This window comes from Dipteris shenzhenensis, chromosome 5 (genome assembly GCF_047967505.1).
Source record: "Dipteris shenzhenensis isolate YYH24624 ecotype China chromosome 5, Dip_SZ_1.0, whole genome shotgun sequence".
Taxonomy (NCBI): domain Eukaryota; kingdom Viridiplantae; phylum Streptophyta; class Polypodiopsida; order Gleicheniales; family Dipteridaceae; genus Dipteris; species Dipteris shenzhenensis.
The window spans coordinates 31,872,031-31,896,117 of NC_141600.1; the positions used below are offsets into that span (position 1 = coordinate 31,872,031).

General features: G+C 44.0%; 1 non-coding gene across 1 annotated transcript; it reads right to left on the minus strand.

Annotated features, from left to right (window-relative positions):
- Positions 1 to 19,231: 19,231 nt before the first annotated feature.
- LOC147901891 (U2 spliceosomal RNA) lies at positions 19,232 to 19,427 on the minus strand. The gene has a single exon (XR_015541103.1). It is a non-coding gene; the product is annotated as a U2 spliceosomal RNA (small nuclear RNA).
- Between the last annotated feature and the right edge of the window lie 4,660 nt (positions 19,428 to 24,087).

The window sequence follows — 24,087 nt, forward strand, 5'->3', positions numbered from 1 at the left end:
GCCAATCAACCAAGATAGTATGCACATTATGCTAGTCAAAAAAATTAAAAAAATTCTTTGGAGCAAATCCAGCTTGTCAAAGTTCTCATTTCTCAAAGCACTTAAGGAAAAATACATTGGCAAATTCATCAAGCTTCTCTATTGTGATAATGGACGTGAATACAAGTCTACTAAGTTCCATGCTTTTTTAGGCACTTTGGAATAAGATGACACATGCAAAAATGCTCTAGAGTAGAATTGAGTAGTAAGAAGGTTGCATTTGAGAACCATAGAGAAGAGAATGCAAATAAAGAACTTAGAGGCATGAAAAATATATATATATCTTCAATAGCTTGGTTTCATAGAGAGCTTTAAAGCCTTCACATGTTTCAAATACCATACATATATGTTCAATAGCAAAGGGGAAACATTATGGAGACATATGAATGATGAGACTAATACAAGTGCTTGTGCTTGTTCATCAAAAATCGTGCTTAGGAGGGTTTATGGTGCAAGGATGGCTTTCTATTTTGCATTATTGAATGTTTGATAGATGTAGATAAAAATTTTCCAACAATATGGAATGGTGGTAACGATGAGAAAAAGATATCAAGAGAAGTGTTGCAAGGCAAAGGAGAGGAGGTAAATTTATCTGATGAAACCCGAGAGCAAATTTTGCTATTAATTCAAAGAACATGCAAAAGTGTCTAGAGATCTATGAAAATGAGAAGAAATAGGGGGTAAGAGAGGAGGATTAAACAAAGAAAAAGGGGTAGCAAGCAACCCTCTTGAGTTCTAGATACTTGCCAAAAAGTGTCCTCTAGACTAGTGCAATCATACTATAAGGAAGGTGTATTCTAATGGATCTCATGTGACTCATGACAAGCAAGGGATATCATTCAAATGTGATTGTAAGACAGATTGTTCCTTTATGCATCTTTTCATTTACATTTCATCTAAAAAGAATATGATTACATCTTTGCATTACTGTAGATAGATGTCTATGGTGGTATGTGGGCCTATAGTCATTACTTTTGCATTGAGAGAATTGATCAATGGTGACTGAACATAGACTTCTAGTAAATCATGCAAGTATAAGAGACACTAATGTAGATTGTAGACAGCTGAATTATGTTGGGGTATTAAAGTAAAAAAATGTTGAAATATGTTAGCTAAATTATATTGGAGTATTAAAGTAAAATAATTGAATGGCCATATGGTTGGCATATGGATGCAACCAGGTGGTTGATCGAGATGTAGCTTCGAAGAGGAGTCATAGAGACACTGTATCTCGGATTGCCCACATGCAGAGGAGGTTTGTGAGACAGGTCTTTGTTGCTGCCCAACGAGAGATGGTGGTGACCTGGGGTGCAATTGCCTAGGTGACAGGGACAGAGGACCACCTTGTGGCTTTTCACGGAAGCATGCCTATAGGCCTCATAGGACAACAGATTTAAAATAGGTGGCACCTTTGTGTTTTGTGTGGATTGCATTGTAGCCATCCATTGATAAGGCTGATTGATAAGGCTAATGGCAAATACAACATCTTGACACCTATGCAAAAACCCAACAATATGATGACAGAGTGGACTCCTGGTCGCTGCAACAGATGGGAGTTCACATTGCCAGCATCATTGTGTGGTATATATGGACAGCCAAATGGAAATAGGCCATTGATCAGCAGAGTACTTCCTTTCTAAAGACCCTCACTTCGATCTGGTAGGACCTTGTTGTTGGAAAAGTCACCTCCCCATCTGTAAGCCCCCATGTGAGGAGAGCATGGGGGAGGTAGACTTATGGTTAGGGCTACCACATGGGCAGCATATTGGCTACCATGTTGGTGAAAATAAACTAGTTGGATGTAGATGTTCGTGCCAGCCTGTGGCTCGGGGATGCTTGGATTCGACGGGTCCTAGACTCGTGAGCATCACGGTTGGGTGGTGAGCATGCCTGTGCCTCTGCCAGATGCATATCAACATCCTCAGCTAGATGGGTTGTGCCCACCATCTTCGACTCTGCTTCTTGACTTTTATAGCCTCATATCTTGCAAAGTCCAAAATGGACGGCTTTGGAGGGAACCTGAGGGATGTCCTCCTCGAGCGATGGCTAAGCTAGGGCTGCTGCCACCGCCACTGCCACCAAATCTCTCTCCACCAGATCTAAACAATGATATGATGGATGTGTCATTCATGGAAGATAATATTGCACCAGCTTCAACGATGCCAACCATGCAAGAGACTGCTATTGGCAGAAACGACGCAGAAATGACTTTTGTGGATGATGAACAAGACCTCCCAGGACAGTTCGTATCTTTCCATAGGTTCACTCCGCACCTCGAAGGAAAAGACCTACACAACATTGACCACAAGCTCAGAGTAACGACAAAGACGTTCGAAAGAGAAATGGAACAGTGCAAACGGCAATGAACGACACTGAGGGCGTGGGAGCCCTGCTCGAGCTACAAAGCAAGCCTTCTTATAGCGGAGCAATTCAAAGTGGCAATAGAAGCTTCTTTAAAGCCTCCCCAATACCAAAACATACGTTGTGGGAAGCCCTCACGAACAAAGGAAGAAAGATCTTCCAAGGAGACTGCAAAATGGATGGAGAGGAACGACAATATCAAGGAACTCATGGAAGTGATCAACCAGATGGAGAGAGCCTGTTAGGTAAGATTCCTTGCTTAAATGTCCACACTGGTCTTTGGAACGAAACAACTAAGTAGCTAGGCTCATACACTGTGGTGGGATATATTCATGGGCCAAGACCACCCGCAGCTTCCTGACAGGGGTGGGTGCTCAATGCTGCTTGGTCGCGTAAGGGGCTAGTAGTAACCAACATACGCTCCCTGAGAAATGGATTCATAGTTTTCCTTTTTGAAAAGCGAGAGATGGCAAGCTCTGTAGTTCAAAATGGAATGTGATCATTAGAAGCCAACCCCTATCGGTACAGATGTGGGATCCCTCCTTTACTCCCAACATGCTGCCTCCTTCCAAAGCTCCCATTTGGGTCGAGTTCCCCGACCTTCACTAGTGATGATGCAAACGAAGATGACCATCCGACACAAGATCATGCTCTTACTGTCTGTCTCCAACATCTAGAAGATGATGGAGATCATGATTTTGCTTTCTAAGCATGATATATTTGGGTACTCTGCCCTCGGGGTGTTTCCCAAAAGTACGGTGGGAGCCATGTGTTTTTGGCTTTGATAGGTCTATTTGTTGGTGCATTGACCTCTGAGTTGATCATGCATCCATGCATGATGAGCCTCTAAGCCATGCTAGATGAGATCATGATTTTGCTTTCTAAGCATGATATATTTGGGTACTCTGCCCTGGGGGTGTTTCCCAAAAGTATTGTGGGAGCCATGTGTTTTTGGCTTTGATAGGTCTATTTGTTGGTGCATTGGTCTCCTAGACCTCTGAGTTGATCATGCATCCATGCATGATGAGCCTTTGAGCCATGCGAGATGAGATTTCTATGTTATGCTCACTAGCCTCTGAGCCATGCTCACTTGCCTCTGAGATTGTGTGGGAGCCATGTCTAGTTCTAGACCGGCATGCACAGTTTTGATGACCGTCATTGTCATGTTCTGTTCTTGGTTCCATTCCAGTAGTCCCTCACCTTTCCTCCATTGGGGGGTGTTAGGAAACGGAGTCAATTTGAGTGACTTTTAGTGTGTTTCTATTGAGTTCTAGCGTAGTACTATACTACTTTATATCCTAGAGTGCCATGTGTCACTATGGGACTTATCCCATATACATTTGACACTTAGCGTGTGTGTGCCAATCCTATAAAGGCATTGTACTTTCTCATGTCAAATCATCAAGCCTTAAGCCTTTCTTGATCATGTAAGTACTTTGCTTGGTTATACATTTCTTTCTAGCATTCTTTCATTTTCATTATTTTTGCCTAGTCTTGCTTTTCTACTATCCTTTCCATTCCATGTCTTGCATCTTCACTTCTTTCAGCTGCCCTATGTAAAAGATAAAATTTGTCAGATCTGGCGGGCGGCTTTTGAGGGAACGACGAACATTTTTACAAATGGGTCAGAGCAACAGAGAGAAAAAGTGAAGGCGAGAGAAACAGGAGGTAGAGAAAGCAAAAGAATCAGCCACTACCGAATGGGGGCACAGCATTCTCAAGGAGATAAAGGAAAGTCTTAGAAGAGAAGCTATAGGAGTGATGGGCGGGAAAAGGGGATAGGGAAAACGAGGGAATGTTTAGGATGCTCAGGAAGAAGCATGCCCAATAAAACATCGAAGAATTAAACATAGATGGACATACGCTTGTCGACAAGGATCTGATCCTCCAAGCAGTGGTGCAACATTTTCAACATGCAAGCAGCTGTGGAGCATTGTAGTTAATGCCCGATCGAGGGGGTAGTAGCCAGATTGGACGCTTCCTATCTAGAAAGATAGATCACAGCTACAGAATTGAAAGTAGTTGTGAATCAAATGGCTAAGGGAAAGACGCGTGGAGAAGACATCCTTCCAATCGAATTCTTCCAAGGCTTATGGGAGACCTTAAGTCCTTTTCTCTTGCTAGTGAAAGGTTATCTAGATTCTAGAATCAACACAGGGATGATCAAGCTAATTCTAAAAGGAGGCCCGATGGAAGAACTCAAGAATTGGAGGCCACTTACAATGCTTAGCACTTGCTACAAAATCTTCACCAAGGTTCTGGCACTCAGGCTAAAAGGGAAAATGCAAGTTTGGATCAGAGAAGAGAAAAAAGGATTCATCCAAGGAAGAAATCCTCACACTATGGAAAGGACTGGAGTATGCTGAAGAGCATGGGCAAGACATCTGCTTCATGAAAGTTGACTTTGACAAAGCCTATGATATAATGGAATAGGGATTTATCCTTCACGCTCTCCAAGATATGGGACTCAGACCTATTTTAAGGAGCTTTTTCAACGCCTTACTACGGGGGACTAAAGCTAAAGTGAAAGTCAATTAAAAAGCATTAGACACTTTCCATTTAAAAAGGTCCATTAGACAAGGATGTCCCTTTTCCCCCCTGCTTCTTGCTATAGCGGCTGATGTACTCGGATGGCTAATTCAAAGGGAGGTTGACAACAGAAATACTTTAGGCATTCAGTTCGGATACCAATGGGTTTCAAATGTTCAAATAAGAGGTGGGAATGGGTCATCCAGAAAGTCAAAGAGAAGATTGCAAGATGGCAAGGTCTCCAACCCACCCTGGCCAGAAGAAAGTTTGTACTAAATCATTATATTTATCCATCAGTAATTTACTTCATTTCATGCTGGTTTCCTTTGCAGAAAGCCTTGTCTCAGGTTAATACGCTTTTTAGAACCTTCCTATGGGGAGGGGGACTTGCGTCAAAGGAAAATGGCTAACGTTCACAGGAGGTATTGCACGATGCTGAAAGAAAAGGAAGGGCTGGGCATAGTGAATGTTGAGAAATCTTCAGCGAGGTTCATGGCACAGTGGATCTTTTCAGGTGCTGAATACTGATTGGGCTTTCTTGGTCAGAAAAAATGTCGAAAAATTTAAACCTATTATGTGCAAGCATCGGAAAAACCTTCCTGAGGGCAGAAGCCTTTTGTTGCCAAAGGATCAGAACTGTGGAAGGGGATGTGGAAGGCCTGGGAACTCCTCAAACCATCCTTTCTATAAAAAGGCTTTTTAAGCAAAACAGGAACTTTTTGTAGCCAAGACTTGATGGCAAGACCTTTGGGATAGAGCAAGTAGAAGGTGGAAGAGTGACGAAGAAATATCCTTGGATTGGTGGAAGGTGATCATGAAAGCCGTAAGAGTACTTGCTTGAGAGCTCAGTGGGAGCCCGGGGGTGAAATACACCTTGAGAGCATGGTGCTTTGAAGACTCCAGACTGACTAATCACTCATTATGAGGGGGACAGTTGGAAGATGGTGGCATCGAGATTGGTCGAGTTTGAAGGCAATGTGACTGCTGGTGGTAGTGCCATCTGGTGCTACCTTGGATGGCTGTGTGTACCAGGATGGTTTGCTTGAGAGGACCGAACCTAGTGGAGCACGACCCACCAGAAAAGCCAAGAATCTACATTGACACCAAAACTAGAGCACGTTCATCGACGAGTTGAGATCAGGCAGAGATGTGTCGGTGAGAGGGGGTGTTGAAAAAGTCACCTCTCCATCTGTAAGCCCCCATATGAGGAGAGCGTGGGGGAGGTGGACTTAGGGTTAGGGCTGCCGCATGGCAGTGCCCTGTGGGTGGCAAACTCAGAGGAAAAAACATGAAGACAGGGCTGCCACATGGGCACACCCAAGGGAATACATGATGGAGCTCCCACGTGTACGGAACAGCACACATGGCTGGCAGCATCTGGCTGGGGCAGAACTGTGCAAAGGAGCCTGCAGGAGATGTACGGATCACTGTGCCAGGGTACGGGGTGCTGCAGACAGTAGTACGGCTCAGTACGGAAGGCCTAAAGCATGGTATATACAGCCCTGACAGGGTATCCAGAGCCTGGACAGGTCCAAAATGATTCTCGACAGATTGCAGCAGGGTCTAGGCCAGAAAATCGGGCTGGAACAGGGCCGCACAGAGGCAAGAATGCCTGGTCCACTGGCTGACTGCCATAAGGACAGGCAGGACCTGAACTGCCTCAAAGGTGTGCCCCCACCAGGTTAGTTTAAAGATCAGGGCTACCCGCCCCATGGAATTTGTACTTTTGTCAGTGGGGAAGAGGCTGCTGGTTGGCCAATGAGGACCCTACTGGGTCGCTCAATATCGCGGCCTTTGGGGCCTATAAAAGGAGCCCTTTGAGGGCTCGTAACTCATCCACTCAGGCAGCAGATTGGAGCAGCAGAGCAGCATATCTGGGCCACCATCCAGGGAATCCATGGAGGCTGAAGAGCTGTAGACATATAGATCGCTAAGTTCTTCGCGCCCTCACTACCCCATATACTATACTCATGCCAAAACTCTCATGTTCAATCATCCCATGGCTTCTCACAATAGAACCTGAATGTGTCCCAACCCTTTAATGAATTGCTCGTACCATGTAAATTAGAACTGTTCAGCTTGATAAGCTATTTCACATCACTCTTTCACTCAGTCACACACAATGTATTACATGAATAAGAATGCTGGCTTACAAATGACAAATGTGTAGCCACTTAAAAGGTTGGCATTCACCATCAATCTCCTTCTGTGCCTTGAAGAATTAATCTTTCTGTGCCTACCTGTGACATGCAAGGAAACTAACTCACATGGATGCCACACTGTAACCTTGTGGAGAGAGAAATTAAAAGGAGATATCACTAGAACATGAAAACTACATGTGGACACGTGCATGAGATTTTGCACCTACCACTGGCACCTACAAAATGGAAAAACGAGAAAGAGAACACCTTCATGTTGAAAATCACTTGTCCTTGATGTCAACTGCAAGGTTGAAGTTTGTCTCTTCCTTGACGTCAACCACAAGCTTAACCATGCAGCTCTTTCTCATCTGCCATTTTTTCGCAGCACAGTTTTAGAGTGACCCAATTGGGGGCCATTGATTCAATTCTCCTAAAAGAAATTGTCACCATTTGAAGATTCACAAGACAACATTGTCCTCATTAGGGTTGAGGTTTCAAAAGGACCAGGGTTCAGAGCATAGGACCAAGACATATTTGGAGGATCGTACAGGCCCATCAACGATCAGATCTCTCATTGCAGAGGCATCTCAGTAGAATTATCATCATTGCTTACCTCTCATAGGTTGAAGTATCCAGCAGAATTATCCGCATACTGTGAAAATACGAAATGCATATCAACATCCTCAACTAGATGGGGTCATGGCCATCTATGGCTCTGCTTCTTACTTAACCAAATCTGTGTGTTCTTGATGCCTTGCAACACCAATCCCTTTTTGCCTTTATGAGGGACATCTAGAGTCGTGGATGTAATGCCTCTTTGTCTTGATGGATGCAAAAAGTACAATAAATTTACAGAAAAGAAGAGGCTCAATGCTCCTTCACTCCTTTCTACCTGGAAACAAGACACTTCAGTTTGTAATTCAATGAGGTCTGGCGATTTTAAAGTTGTGCATTGATTTGCCTTTAACTTGTTTCACTACTCCATAGAAAAAGGTATTATGCATGGAAACTGCACAAAATTAGAACTAAAATGGACTTTAGATTTTATTGTGAGCTAGTCTAGCATTTCTGTTAGCCAATAAAAGCATGTTACATAATAGGGCTAAAGAACCCTATTCCAAGAGCGGTCTCGTGGAGTGGCAAAAAGCAACCAGCCTTGTCATCAACAAATGCTCAGAACCAGCAGAGTCGCGGAGGAGATGGTGTGGCTACAACAGCTACTTGGTGAGGAGGTGCATCCGATGCTGAGAACTGCTGGTAGAGCTTCGGAGGAGATGGTGTGGCTAAAACAGCTCCTTGGGTATGGCTCGACATTCAGGAGCTGAGAAGGTGGTGTTAGACTTACTGATCTCCTGGGTGTCAGTTAGAGAGAGGGATTCTATGTGGGCATGACCGCCCTCAGAGAGGTGTAGCACTTTCATCCTTTCTCAGCGTATTTCTGTACGTTAAAAGGGTGTTTAGCCAGGTCGCTCAGTTGCCAGGCCCAGTTGAGGCTGGTTTTGGGCCTGGTTTGAGTCCTAGTTGCTGCTGGTTCAAGGACGCCTGGTTGGGGCTGGTCTGGCCAGGGTCGGGTCAACCTAACCAAGGTTGGGTTAACAGACCAGACCAGGTCAATTGGGCCGTCCAAATCAGCAGCCTCCCTGGCCCTATATATCCCTAGGGCTATTTTGCCTGGCCTTGTACGTTGTGAAGGTGCACTTTACAGCCTACTCGTGAGCTCTCTGAGGTCAGTTCTACCTTGGTTTACAGTCTGCAAATAGGCGCAGTTTCCAGCCTGTATGTGTGGTGTTCCAGGTGCAGTTCCTGCTCTGGTTTGTGATCTTTTTTTCTCACCTGCATGTAGAGTTTTTCCTGTATACTTGTGCAGTCTATTCTCTCTCTAGTCGCAGTTTGCTGTCTCGCTCCATTCACAGATTTGCTCTCTATCTCAGTTCGTATAATCTGCTGCACTTTGACAAAATGTGCAACCACGTAAAGGTTGGCATTGACCATTCATCTCCTTCCAATATATACATTAATGAAATCCTTTACCTGTGATATGCAAGAAACTAAGGTCACATGGATGCCAGACTGGAATCCTTGCGCAGAGGAAATAATTAAATGGAACCTTGAAGCGTACGAGTGGACACTATGCAAAATGGAAGAACATGGAAGGGAACACCTTCTTCATGATGAAAAAGACTCTTCCTTGATGTCAATTGGAAGGTTAACCACATTTTTCTCTCTCTTGATGTTTGTCTTTGTTCTGTTCTTTCTCATCTGTCAATTTTTCCCAGTGGAGTTTTGTGGAGCTACCCAATTCGCTGCTAGTGACAGTTAATTTTCTTCTTCTAAAAGAAATTGTCACCATCTGAAGATTTACAAATCAAGCAGATAACATCGTCATCGTTGCTGTGTTTTCTTCTCAACCTGTTTATGCTTCACCAAGATGCTTGAGAAGCCCCACGAGGGTTGAGGTTCCAAAGGACCCGTCTATGTGCTCTTGATGCCTTCCTTCTTGCCTTTATGGCATTAAAGTCCATAGAAGATTCTCTGTAAGCTCTCTTTTTGGTAATCATGTCCGGGATGAATAAATGGTTGGGTGAGAGTTAGACCTTTGCACAGTCGCAACATCATCACCTGATCATGCAATTCATTCACTCCAGAGTCCATCACCCCCTCTGTGTGCTTGAGTCATGATGGACATCCTATACCTCAGCTTGAGTCACGTGGGCATGGGAAAGTCTTAGAAGAGAAGCTTTAGGAGTGATGGGCGGGAAAAGGGGATAGGGAAAACGAGGGAATGTTTAGGATGCTCAGAAAGAAGCATGCCCAGTAAAACATCGAAGAACTCAATATAGATGGACATACGCTAGTCGACAAGGATCTGATCCTCCAAGCAATGGTGCCACATTTTCAATCGGCAAGCAGCTGTGGAGCATTGTAGTTAATGCCTGATCGAGGGGGTGGTAGCCAGATTGGACGCTTCCTATCTAGAAAGATAGATCACAGCTACAGAATTGAAAGTAGTTGTGAATCAAATGGCTAAGGGAAAGACACGTGGAGAAGACGTCCTTCCAATCGAATTCTTCCAAGGCTTATGGGAGACCTTAAGTCCTTTTCTCTTGCTAGTGAAAGGTTATCTAGATTCTAGAATCAACACAGGGATGATCAAGCTAATTCTAAAAGGAGGCCCAATGGAAGAACTCAAGAATTGGAGGCCACTTAAAATGCTTAGGACTTGCTACAAAATCTTCACCAAGGTTCTGGCACTCAGGCTAAAAGGGAAAATGCAAGTTTGGATCAGAGAAGAGAAAAAAGGATTCATCCAAGGAAGAAATCCTCACACTATGGAAAGGACTGGAGTATGCTGAAGAGCATGAGCAAGACATCTGCCTCATGAAAGTTGACTTTGACAAAGCCTATGATATAATGGAATGGGGATTTAACCTTCACGCTCTCCAAGATATGGGACTCAGACCTATTTTTAGGAGCTTTTTCAATGCCTTAGTGAAAGTCAATTAAAAAGCATTAGACACTTTCCATTTAAAAAGGTCCATTAGACAAGGATGTCCCTTTTCCCCCCTGCTTGTTGCTATAGCGGCTGATGTACTCGGATGGCTAATTCAAAGGGAGGTTGACAACAGAAATATTTTAGGCATTCAGTTCGGATACCAATGGGTTTCAAATGTTCAAATAAGAGTAGGTGGGAATGGGTCATCCAGAAAGTCAAAGAGAAGATTGCAAGATGGCAAGGTCTCCAACCCACCCTGGCCAGAAGAAAGTTTGTACTAAATCATTATATTTATCAATCAGTCATTTATATACCTTTGTAAGACTAGAATAAGTCCAATCAGTCATTTACTTCATTTCATGCTGGTTTCCTTTGCAGAAAGCCTTGTCTCAGGTTAATACGCTTTTTAGAACCTTCCTGTGGGGAGGGGACTTGGGTTCACAAGAGGTATTGCACGATGCTGAAAGAAAAGGGAGGGCTGGGCATAGTGAATGTTGAGAAATCTTCAGCGAGGTTCATGGCACAGTGGATCCTCAAGGCCTTTCAGGCGCTGAATACTGATTGGGCTTTCCTGGTCAGAAAAAATGTCGAAAATTTTAAACCTATTAGGTGCAAGCATCGGAAAAACCTTTCTGAGGGCAGAAGCCTTTTGTTGCCAAAGGATCAGAACTGTGGAAGGGGATGTGGAAGGCCTGGGAACTCCTCAAACCATCCTTTCTATGAAAAGGCTTTTTAAGCAAAACAGGAACTTTTTGTAGCCAAGACTTGATGGCAAGACCTTTGGGATAGAGCAAGTAGAAGGTGGAAGAATGACGAAGAAATATCCCTAGATTGGTGGAAGGTGATCATGAAAGCCATAAGCGTACTTGCTTGAGAGCTCAGTGGGAGCCCGGGGGTTGAGAGCATGGTGCTTTGAAGACTCCAGACTGACTGATCACTCATTATGAGGGGGACAGTTGGAGGATGGTGGCATCGAGATTGCTCGAGTTTGAAGGCAACGTGACTGCTGGTGGTAGTGCCATCTGGTGCTACCTTGGATGGCTGTGTGTACCAGGATGGTTTGCTTGCGCAGGACCGAACCTAGTGGAGCACGACCCACCATAAAAGCCAAGAATCGACATTGACACCAAAACTAGAGCATGTTCATCGATGAGTTGAGATCAGGCAAAGATGTGTTGGTGAGAGGGGGTGTTGGAAAAGTCACCTCTCCATCTGTAAGCCCCCATATGAGGAGAGTGTGGGGGAGGTAGACTTAGGGTTAGGGCTTTCACATGGCAGTGCCCTGTGGGTGGCAAACTCGAGGAAAAAACATGAAGACAGGGCTGCCACATGGGCACACCCAAGGGAATACATGATGGAGCTCCCACATGTACGGAACAGCACACATGGCTGGCAGCATCTGGCTGGGGCAGAGCTGTGCAAAGGAGCCTGCAGGAGATGTACGGATCACTGTGCCAGGGTACGGGGTGCTGCAGACAGTATTATGGCTCAGTTCGGAAGGCCTAAAGCATGGTACATACAGCCCTGACAGGGTATCCAGAGCCTGGACAGGTCCAAAATAATTCTCGGCAGATTGCAGCAGGGTCTAGGCCAGAAAATCGGCCTGGAACAGGGCCACACAGAGGCAGGAATGAGTTTACAGATCAGGGCTACCCGCCCCATGGAATTTGTACTTTTGTCGGTGGGGAAGAGGCTGCTGGTCGGCCAATAAGGACCCTACTGGGTCGCTCAATATCGAGGCCTTTGGGGCCTATAAAAGGAGCCCTTTGAGGGCTCGTAACTCATCCACTCGGGCAGCAGATTGGAGCAGCAGAGCAGCATATCTGGGCCACCATCCAGGGAATCCATGGAGGCTGAAGAGCTGCAGACATATAGATTGCGAAGTTCTTCACGCCCTTTACGTCTCCCATCATTACCCCATATACTATACTCATGCCAAAATTCTCATGTTCAATCATCCCATGGCTTCTCACAATAGAACCTCAATGTGTCCTGATCCTTTAATGAATTTCCCGTACGATGTAAGTTAGAAGTGTTCAGCTTGATAAGGTATTTCACATCACTCTTTCACTCAGTCACACACAATGTATTACATGAATAAGAATGCTGGCTTACAAATGACAAATGTGTAGCCACTTAAAAGGTTGGCATTCACCATCAATCTCCTTCTGTGCCTTGAAGAATTAATCTTTCTGTGCCTACCTGTGACATGCAAGGAAACTAACTCACATGGATGCCACACTGTAACCTTGTAGAGAAAGAAATTAAAAGGACTAGAACATGAAAACTACATGTGGACACGTGCATGAGATTTTGCACCTACCACTGACACCTACAAAATGGAAAAACGTGAAAGAGAACACCTTCATGTTGAAAATCACTTGTCCTTGATGTCAACTGCAAGGTTGAAGTTTGTCTCTTCCTTGACGTCAACCACAAGCTTAACGATGCAGCTCTTTCTCATCTGCCATTTTTTCACAGCACAGTTTTAGAGTGATCCAATTTGGGGCCATTGATTCAATTCTCCTAAAAGAAATTGTCACCATTTGAAGATTCACAAGACAACATTGTCCTCATTAGGGTTGAGGTTTCAAAAGGACCATGGTTCAGAGCATAGGACCAAGACATATTCGAAGGATCGTACAGGCCCATCAACGATCAAGATCTCTCATTGCAGAGGCATCTCAGTAGAATTATCATCATTGCTTACCTCTCATAGGTTGAAGTATCCAGCAGAATTATCCGCATACTGTGAAAATACCAGATGCATATAAACATCCTCAACTAGATGGGGTCATGGCCATCTATGGCTCTGCTTCTTAACCAAATCTGTGTGTTCTTGATGCCTTGCAACACCAATCCCCTTTTTGCCTTTATGAGGGACATCTAGAGTCATGGAAAAAGTCCATAGAAATTTGTCTGTAAGTTTCATCGATCACAATCGATCAGACCCATGTCCAGGCAAATAAATTGCTTTGTAAATAAATGGTTGGGTGATATTTAGACCTTTTCCTCCTGGCAATATCATCACTTGATCATGTGCAATTCATTCGCTACCTTCGCATCCTTGTGTGCCTGAGTTCCATTATGGATCACCCCTCCTGCACGAAAAGTTAAAATAGAAGGGAGAAGCCTCTTTGGCTTCTGAATTTTTCCACATCATGGACATCCTGTCGCAGCTTGACTCTCATCGGTATGGGACAGTTTATCAGCAGACATAGAGCCATCTGACGGACCTTTCTTAGCATATCTCTACCATAGATTGTTATCTTCTCTTGCTGTCCATAATTGCTCTGTCTTACTTTTACTCTAATTTTTCAGCTCCAGCGTTGGATTTCGATTCAAAGTTGGAAGCCCCATCCTGTTCTAACTCTTGCTGCAGATGGGGCTTTGCTTTCTTGCCACAGTGGAAAGGGGGCTGGTTTTTTGGCTTCTAGTCGTAAAAATCCCATCAACTTGGGCTGCCTACTATGCTCAATCAAGCCATGTGCGTGGTGCCAATCTGGGTTCTGTGCTTGCTGCTCTATTTTGGCTGATAAGTCTCAGCAAGTCCTTTATTCCTGAGAGAACCTGAGGGATGCCCATGGAGTGTTTGGTTAATCTATTACCCACTGCTGCATGAGAAATAACATCATCTGGTTTATCAAAGATGCAAGATTGAACATGTCACCTAGTTGTCAACTAATCATGTGGCTTCTACCGTCTCCTGCTGATCATGGAAGAAATTGACTTCAGCACCAGTTTCTGCGCCCTTCCTTGCTTCCAATTGCTCTGGAGAACTGTCAAAGATCATCACATTTCCTTGGTTCCATGTGGTAGTAGTCTGCTTCCAATTAGTAACTCAAACTGGTCTGCAAAAAGTCTCAAATGGAGTTTAAACAGAAAATCACGACTCCTAGAGCCCTAGGAACTGCACCTACCCTAGTTCTTTTGCCTGGCTATGCATGGTGCAATTCCCGTGGGTCCTCAGCTAGTAAATGAGGAGGGATGGTACCTGCCACTACTGCAAACAATTCCCACTGTTTATGGAGCTGTCCTTTAGCACAGAGGATCTAGTAGTGCTTGTTCAAGATCCTTGTTATGGTACGATAGATTAGCCTGGCTAACAGAAAGCAACAAGAGACAATATCCCTCACTTCGTGAATGAGAAGACCATTATGAGCCAAGATGCTACTCTACCCTCCACACAAGATTCCCGAGTTCTCCTCAAAGGACGTATGCAAACCATCCCCAAACTAGAACCTCAAGTTTTCCTTCTGGTTGAGCCTTTTGGTTCAAAACTTTGAATCTAAATAGATCTCTCTGAGTTTCCCTCCATGTTCAGTCCATCTTTGCTCGCTAGGAAATGCGAGTTCCGGCCCCTTGCAGCACCTTGCAACATAAGCTCAAATCGCCTCTCCTCCATCTTCCGCACCTTGCAACATAAGCTCAAATCGCCTCTCCATCTTCTTCCCTCGCGCATTTCAATCACCCCGCACTATTCCCACGTCCCCCTTGCAACACCTTTAAGCTCAAATCACTTGTTATTCCAGGTTTTCCTTTCTCATTCTTTACATTTCTCTCCTTTATTGATTTCAACCTATATCCAAGCTCCATGCATCCTTCTGTCCTCTTTCCTTAGTTATCATCTTAAATTTGTAATTCTCCCTCACATATTAGGGTTGTAATGCCTCTTTGTCTTGATAGATGCAAAAAGTACAATAAATTTACAGAAAAGAAGAGGCTCAATGCTCCTTCACTCCTTTCTACCTGGAAACAAGACACTTTAGTTTGTAATTCAATGAGGTCTGGCGATTTTAAAGTTGTGCATTGATTTGCCTTTAACTTGTTTCACTACTCCATAGAAAAAATATTATGCATGGAAACTGCACAAAATAAGAACTAAAATGGACTTTAGAGCTTATTGTGAGCTAGTCTAGCATTTCCGTTAGCCAATAAAAGCATGTTACATAATATGCCTAAACAACCCTATTCCAAGAGCGGTCTCGTGGAGTGGCAAGAAGCAACCAGCCTCGTCATCAACAAATGCTCGAAACCAGCAGAGTCGCGGAGGAGATGGTGTGGCTACAACAGCTACTTGGTGAGGAGGTGCATCCGACACTGAGAACTGCTGGTAGAGCTTCGGAGGAGATGGTGTGGCTAAAACAGCTCCTTGGGTATGGCTCGACATTCAGGAGCTGAGAAGGTGGTGTTAGACTTACTGATCTCCTGGCTGTCAGTTAGAGAGAGAGGGATTCTATGTGGGTGTGACCGCCCTTGGAGAGGTGTAGCACTTTCATCCTTTCTCAGTGTATTTCTGGAAGGTGGTGTTAGACTTACTGATCTCCTGGCTGTCAGTTAGAGAGAGAGGGATTCTATGTGGGTGTGACCGCCCTTGGAGAGGTGTAGCACTTTCATCCTTTCTCAGTGTATTTCTGTACATTAAAAGGGGGTTTAGCCAGGTCGCTCAGTTACCAGGCCCAGTTGAGGCTGGTTCTGGGCCTGGTTTTAGTCCTAGTTGCTGCTGGTTCAAGGACGCCTGGTTGGGGCTGGTCTGGCCAGGGTCGGGTCAACCTAACCAAGGTTGGGTTAACAGACCAGACCAGGTCAATTGGGTCGTCCAAATCAGCAGCCTCCCTGGCCCTATATATCCCTAGGGCTATTTTGCCTGGCCTTGTACGTTGTGGAGGTGCACTTCACAGCCTACCCGTGAGCTCTCTGAGGTCAGTTCTACCTTGGTTTACAGTCTGCAAATAGGCGCAGTTTCCAGCCCGTATGTGTGGTGTTCCAGGTGCAGTTCCTGCTCTGGTTTGTGATCTATTTTTCTCACCTGCATGTAGAGTTTTTCCTGTATACTCGTGCAGTCTATTCTCTCTCTAGTCGCAGTTTGCTGTCTCGCTCCATTCACAGATTTGCTCCCTATCTCAGTTCGTATAATCTGCTGCACTTTGACAAAATGTCGAACCACGTAAAGGTTGGCATTGACCATTCATCTCCTTCCAATATATACATTAATGAAATCCTTTACCTGTGATATGCAAGAAACTAAGGTCACATGGATGCCAGAATGGAATCCTTGTAGAGGAAATAATTAAATGGAACCATGAAGCGTACGAGTGGACACTATGCAAAATGGGAGAACATGGAAGGGAACACCTTCTTCATGACGAAAAAGACTCTTCCTTGATGTCAATTGGAAGGTTAACCACATTTTTCTCTCTCTTGATGTTTGTCTTTGTTCTGTTCTTTCTCATCTGTCAATTTTTCCCAGTGGAGTTTTGTGGAGCTACCCAATTCGCTGCTAGTGACAGTTAATTTTCTTCTTCTAAAAGAAATTGTCACCATCTGAAGATTTACAAATCAAGCAGATAACATCGTCATCGTTGCTGTGTTTTATTCTCAACCTGTTTATGCTTCACCAAGATGTTCGAGAAGCATCACGAGGGTTGAGGTTCCAAAGGACCCGTCTATGTGCTCTTGATGCCTTCCTTCTTGCCTTTATGGCATTAAAGTCCATAGAAGATTCTCTGTAAGCTCTCTTTTTGGTAATCATGTCCGGGATGAATAAATGGTTGGGTGAGAGTTAGACCTTTGCACAGTCACAACATCATCACCTGATCATGCAATTCATTCACTCCAGACTCCATCACCCCCTCTGTGTGCTTGAGTCATGATGGACATCCTATACCTCAGTTTGAGTCACGTGGGCATGGGAAAGTTCATAATCAGATATCGGGCACAGAGAGGTATTGTATGGTATTATAGGTCACCTGAGTGGCTCTTTACTCAGCCAGTTGTAGAAGATCACCTGATAGAGCGGCCAACCGTGGGAAACCTCCTCTCATCTTGTCTCTGTACCCTTTCTAGGGGAGTTGCACTTTTACCTAGGTGTCTCCGTAGCGCTAGGATGTCTGCATTAATGACATTCCTTTTCTCGGGAAACCAGAACAAACTTAACATGATGCCTATAGATAGCTAAGGGCTTCGTGCCTTTTATGTCTCCCAATTATAGCCTTCACTAACCCATATCCTATACTCATGGCAAACTTCCATGTTCAATCAGCCCATGGCTTCTCACAACAGAACCTAAATATATCCCAACCCTTTGGCGAATTCCTTGTACCATGTACATAGAACTGTTCAGCTTGATAAGCTATATTCACATCACTCTTTCACTCAGTGATACACAATGTATTACATGAATAAGAATGCTGGCTTACTGTGCAGCCACTTAAAGGTTGGCATCCACCAGCAATCTCCTTGCAATATATACCTGTGACACACGAAGAAAACAAACCAAACGGATGCCAGACTTGAATCTTGTGGAGAAAGAGAATTAAATGGACATGTCACTAGAACCATGAAGCCTACATGTCCACACTGTGCATGAGATTTTTGACACCTGCAAAATGGAAAACCATAAAGAGAACACCTCCATGCTGAAAAAGACTTTTAGATGATGTCAACTGCAAGGGTTTGTCTCTTCCTTGATGTCAACTACAAGGTTCATCTGCGATTTTTCCCCAGCATACGGAGTGACCCTTTTTGCTGCTAGAGGCTGTTTGATTTAATTGTTCTAAAAGAAATTGTCACCATTTGAAGATCGTCAAATCAAGTAGACAACACTGTCATCATGAGGGTTCAGGTTCCAAAGGACCATAGTATGGGACCAAGACATATTCGGAGGATCATACATGCCCATCAACAATCCTCAGTCCCATGTGATCAAAGGTCTCATTGAATTACCCGCATACTCTGAAAATACCAGATGCATATCAACATCCTCAGCTAGATGGGTTGTGCCCATCTCTGACTCTGCTTCTTGACTTTTATAGCCACGTATCTTGACACAGTTAACCAAATCGGTGTGTTGTTGATGCCTTGCAACACCAATCCCCTTTTTGCCTTTGTGAGGGACATCTGAGAGTCATCGCATTTAAGTCCATAGAGAATTGTCTGTAAGTTCCTATTCGGTCACGAATTGTCTGTAAGTTCCTATTCGGTCACGTAGCATTTAAATATATGGTCGGGTAAGAATTGCACCTTTGCCCCCTGGCAACACCATCAGTTGACCATGTGCAATTCATTCACTCCCATCACCCCCTCCGCATCCTCATCATATATGTGTGCCTGAGTTCCATCATGCATCACCCTTCCCAGGCCATACGCAGATAGTCTAGTGATGGTTGACCTCGATGATTCAAGCCATACGCAGATAGTCTAGTGTTGCTTTCTCGATTGGCATGAAAGACCGTTGCTGCATTGGAGTCGGTTGGCGATCTGTACTCTCTTCTCACGTTCTGAATCGTAAAGTGATTCTTGTCAAGAATTGGAAATTGCCAACTTCCTTCCTACTAATGGAGCAACCCGTGAGACAGCAACAGTAGGTACGGCAATCCGCCACAAGCGCCTTTCTTCTCAACACAACCAGCCATCTACACTCACCCAATCTGTGGACGTTCAACCTCCGGCCACTTTCCTATCAGCATAGCCCACATCTCCAATCTGCAGCTTCTCTGGAACGACCAACGAATTGCTCTGGGGACGACATCTGACTTCACTAACACAAAGGACTAGGTACATTTGGCTCTGCGCAAAGGGGAGAGTGCAGGCCTGATTGGAAGCGTCCGCGTCCTCGGTCGTGTGCGTCCTTCCTTGTTAGGATTTGGATTGGGGTCTCCCGAGGGAGAAGGGGTGCGCCAGGCCTCTGAGGTAGTGCAAGACAGAGGCGACGCTCGCAGTCCCGGGCAGCAAGCTGCCGGATGGGGCTGCCCCCTGAAAGAAATTAGGTTAATATCATGTGACCCGATGGGTCACGTATCAGATATTAAACTGATAAGAACAGATACTACACTTGATCTTAGCCAAAAGGCCGAGAAAGGTATGAAGAGTAGGCACTCGCAGGCTCCGCTAAGAGAGCCCTCCCCTCACCCCCTTTTGCAGTGCTGCTTATGGGGTAATTATGCCACGTGTCCACCATCTGTTGCATGCATCCCTCTCCATCGCTTTTCGTATCCTTTAGAAATTGAAGCCTAATACATTTAATACTTAATTTGGAAGCATGGAACTTAGCCTAATCACTCAAAAATAGAATCATTGCACACTACTGGCAGATGATCACAACCTCTTCTCTTCAGGCAACTAAGGGATGGTTAAAACTACCAAAGTGCAAAGTCTTGAAATTACTAGGTGTCCCTACATTATTTGACGTGTTAATGGGCGTGGCTTTTAGAAAGGTTCAAGGACAAATTCCCGACGTGGAGAGGCTACCAATCGAATTTGGCAAGGGTGAAACCTATCCTATAGGCACCTTGTACTTGTCTAGATCTTCTCCGGGAGGTGCTCACCAACAACTCGTTACCTTATCTCCCAACAAGTAAAGTGGACTTTTTGCAATAACGGAAATAAGGAGGTAAGAATGAGGGTTGTTGATATTCTTGATAAGGACTTTTTGCAATAACGGAAATAAGGAGGTAAGAATGAGGGTTGTCGATATTCTTGATAAGTAGCTTACAAGCTAGCAACCTTGTAGGTTAGCAGAGTAGTTATAAGCTCAGGCACCTCGTAGGCACAACTTCTCCTGCTCAAAAACACCTCCCCAATTAAACTAGGTATGGCTCCTAGCTCGCATAATTATTCTCTATGGCCACAATCTATAACCTTGAGCCTTGCCATGCCAAATGAAGTGACCTTTGGAGATCACTTTGCCGTGCCTTTGAGGCCATAAAAGCACAAATTGGATTTCGAACAAACGGATCCTTTATCAATATTTTGGCATTTTTTAGGGGTGCAACATTAGTTGACACTGATGTTAACAAGGCTAGCAAATTGTTCAAGACAAGCCTCCTGGTGCAAATATAAGCGTGGCTTGAAATCAAGAGGGAATTCATTCTCACCAATAGTGATAGGAAGACACCCATGAGCAAATCGACTCTCTGGTAAGAAAGTCGTCGGTGGAAAGGAGGGAACTTCTTGTTCTATGAAAAAAGTATTGGTTGGGTCGATGGTCCTTATTTTCTTTGCAATCCAACTCCTGAGTGTACCTCGAGGTGAGATTGTATCGGTTTTCAATTAGAGATGGAAGCATTCTTATAATCTGTGCACTTGGAAGAAAGCCCCCTAAAGTCTAAGAGAGAAAGAGACATTCATATAGAGATACACAAGCTGAATTATAATGCAATACTTTATCCCATGATAATCCCAAAAGTAATGTCCATGATAAAAGTAGGTGTGGGTTTTTTATTTTGGTGGCAAAAATGCCGGCCTTTGTTATTATAACATCAAAAACATTACAGCCTTGGCTGAAGTTATGGGTAGACTGCCCACAACCTACGTTGCATAGGAGCAAGCTACACTACTACTCCACCCAACTCCATGAACCACCTCCAAACCAATTCAGCATATACACGAACATTATTACCAAAATATGATAGCATCATCTTAACCCCCCCTAGAATTGCATTTTCTATGAACCTAAGACCTAAACCGAAACCAAATACCACTTTATTTGAACCGACCATATGCCAAGTAATATTGCTAGCTGTACATATGGCCAGCATGCAGATAAAGTCCACGTAAGATCCCCAATGAGAACCAGCATCCGCTTTGAACACATGTTGAATCCGCCCATTGATCCCACAATTGTGATAGAGCTTAATCCCACCTCTGATAGAGCCAAAAACTCTATACCAAACCCTCTGGGCAATCACACAAGACCTGAAGAGATGGGATAAATCGTAAAAAGCCAAGCCACACATAGAGCAGCATAGATTTATATTCTTTCACCCGACAACTCTACACTTAAGAGGAAGCCACATGTGTACTACCTTGCACAACATAAAAATGGCCTTTCTCACCCTGCAACCTTTTCAAATTTCTTTCAGCCTATCTGAACACCATTTCAGCAACCTTCTCTTTTTTAATTTAGCATTGAGATTTCCAAACATGGTCCTACTCTCCATCACTTTCCTATACGCTACTTTTGCTGAGATTTTCTGTAGCGCGACCCTCTACATTCCATTGGTTGATTCTCCACATCAAAGAAGGAACACCGTTTGTTGTCCAGCTTTCAGGAATGCTATTTACTACCTATAAGATGCGGGCTTCTTTTCTATTATTAGATTGTATTGCTCAGCCAACCATATTATTAATCTCTAATCAGCTGTATGTTCGTCCCAAAGTTGAAGCCAAGAGCACCACCCTTTGTCCTTGCTCGGGGAAGAGCCATTCTGCAATTGGGTCTCCATTGTAAGAAACTCTCCTACTCCACCATAAATCCTCATGGAGGCTAGCATCACCACACAGGCTAGTTCTCCCCTTCCAAAACCATAAGCCACCATAGAATTTCCAAGCATCAAGTAAAACTGCTACCAAATTCGACCCCCAAATCTTAAGAGGAAACCTTGAACATATCTTCTCATACCGAGTGAGGTTTTCCCACATACCAACCTTCCTGCCCACTCTTTTCTCCACAAACCACTTTAATACATTTAATCCAAGGAGCCTCACATTCCAATATTGTTGGCAATCATTTAGATAGCAATGCAACATTCTTCTTATCAGCTTTATGGACTCCCAGCACCCCCTGCCTTGGGAGATTTTAATGCTTCCCAAGGCACATAGTGCCATTTCATGTTGCAAGCATCCTCCAACCAAACAAATGCCCTCAAAGTCTTCTCTATTTCCAACCAATGTGACTTTCTAAACCTCTAGATGGATGCCAAGTAAGTAGTGGGCAAAGAGAGAACATGCTTCAACACAAGAATCCTAGCACTCCACCCCATGGTAACCCCACACCATTGCCTTAATTTCAATGTAATCTTATCCCTTAACCACTCGAATATCTACCTGATGATAACCCCCACCTCCAATGGAGCTCCAAGATACCTAATAATAACTCCCCGGTTAACCCATGGTCCTAGGAAACCATTTAGCCATTCAAGCTTAGGAACTATGTTCATTGTCAAGATAAACGACTTGGGCTAGTTACAGATTGACCCGTTTACCTCACAAAATCTGTTCATCATCTCACTAAAGACATGTTTGCTAGACTCTTGTGGTCCTCCATTGAAACAGAGATCATGCCATCAGCAAAAAATTGGCCACTAAAGAGTCCTAGAAGGCAACCTCAAGCATCTAACTACTCCATCCTTCATAGCCTTTTAAATGGCCACATTCAATGGAACATTACAGATGGCAAATAGGGTTGGGGCCAATGGGTAGTGATGGCCTCATCCTACTTCATTTCTTTGGGAACAAGTTTGCCAGCTTGACATTAACATCCTGGGACAAAGTCACCTTCAACCCGGAGTCATTTACCATTGCAACATAATCTAACTTAATAAGATCCCAAAAAACCCAATAAAACTCTGCAGTAAACCCATTCTTATAATCTATGCACTTGGAAGAAAGGATATTCAAGGATCATGCATTTAATTTAAACTAAGGATGAAGATTGACTTTTCTTAAAGCACATGATTTGTAGTTCTTGAAGGGGAAAAGTGGGGCAATAGGATTGTCTGAGTGGGGTGTGAAGGGATGCCAAGTGCAACAAGTTGGCAATAGGGATCAAATTATGTGAGGGGGGTGGGAATCGATATGCAAGAAAAGTGAGCCAATAGGATTGTGAGTGGGATCGAGATAGGGAGAAAAGAGATGCAATGAGAATGTGAGTCTCCTTCATGGGAAGATTTTAGCAAGGCAAAAATTTTTAAAGAACTAATGATGATGGTGAGGCTTGCTTCGTCTGAAGACTTTAGGAGGAAACAAAATTAAAAGAAAGGAGCATGATGGTGAGCCTTGCTTTACATGAAGATTTTCCAAGGCAACAAAATTAAAAGAATGGCATAACAATTGCATTTGCCTCTTGTTTGGGTTGAGAAAGCCCCCTAAGATGAAGAGAGAAAGAGATTCATCCAGAGATACACAAGCTGAATTATAATGCAATACTTTATTCCATGATAATCCCGAAAGATATCTCCATGATAAAACTAGGTGTGGGGTTTTTATTTTGGGGCAAAAATGCCATCCTTTATTACTAAAACATCAAAAACATTACAGCCTTGCTTGGAGTTTAGGGTAGACTTTCCACAACCTACGTTGCATAGGAGCAAGCTACACTACTACTCGACCAAGTTCCATGAACCATCCCCAAACCAATTTAGCATATACACCAACATTATTACCAAAATATGATAGCATCGTCTTAACCCGCCCCTAGAACTGCATTTCCTCTAAACCCATGACCTAAAGTGAAATCAAATACCACTTTATTTTGAACCGACTAGATACCACCTAATACCACTAGACGTACATATGGCCAGCACGGAGATAAAGTTTACGTAAGGTTTCTTGTATCCCCAAGCCTCCGCTTAGCCTCCGCTTTTGACAGATATTGATCTGCCCATCAATCCCACAACTATGATAGAGCTTAATCCCACCTATGATAGAGCCACAAACTCTATACCAAACCCTCTGGGCAATCACACAAGAACAGAAGAGATGGGATAAACCCTAAAAAGCTAGGCCACACAGAGGGCAACATAG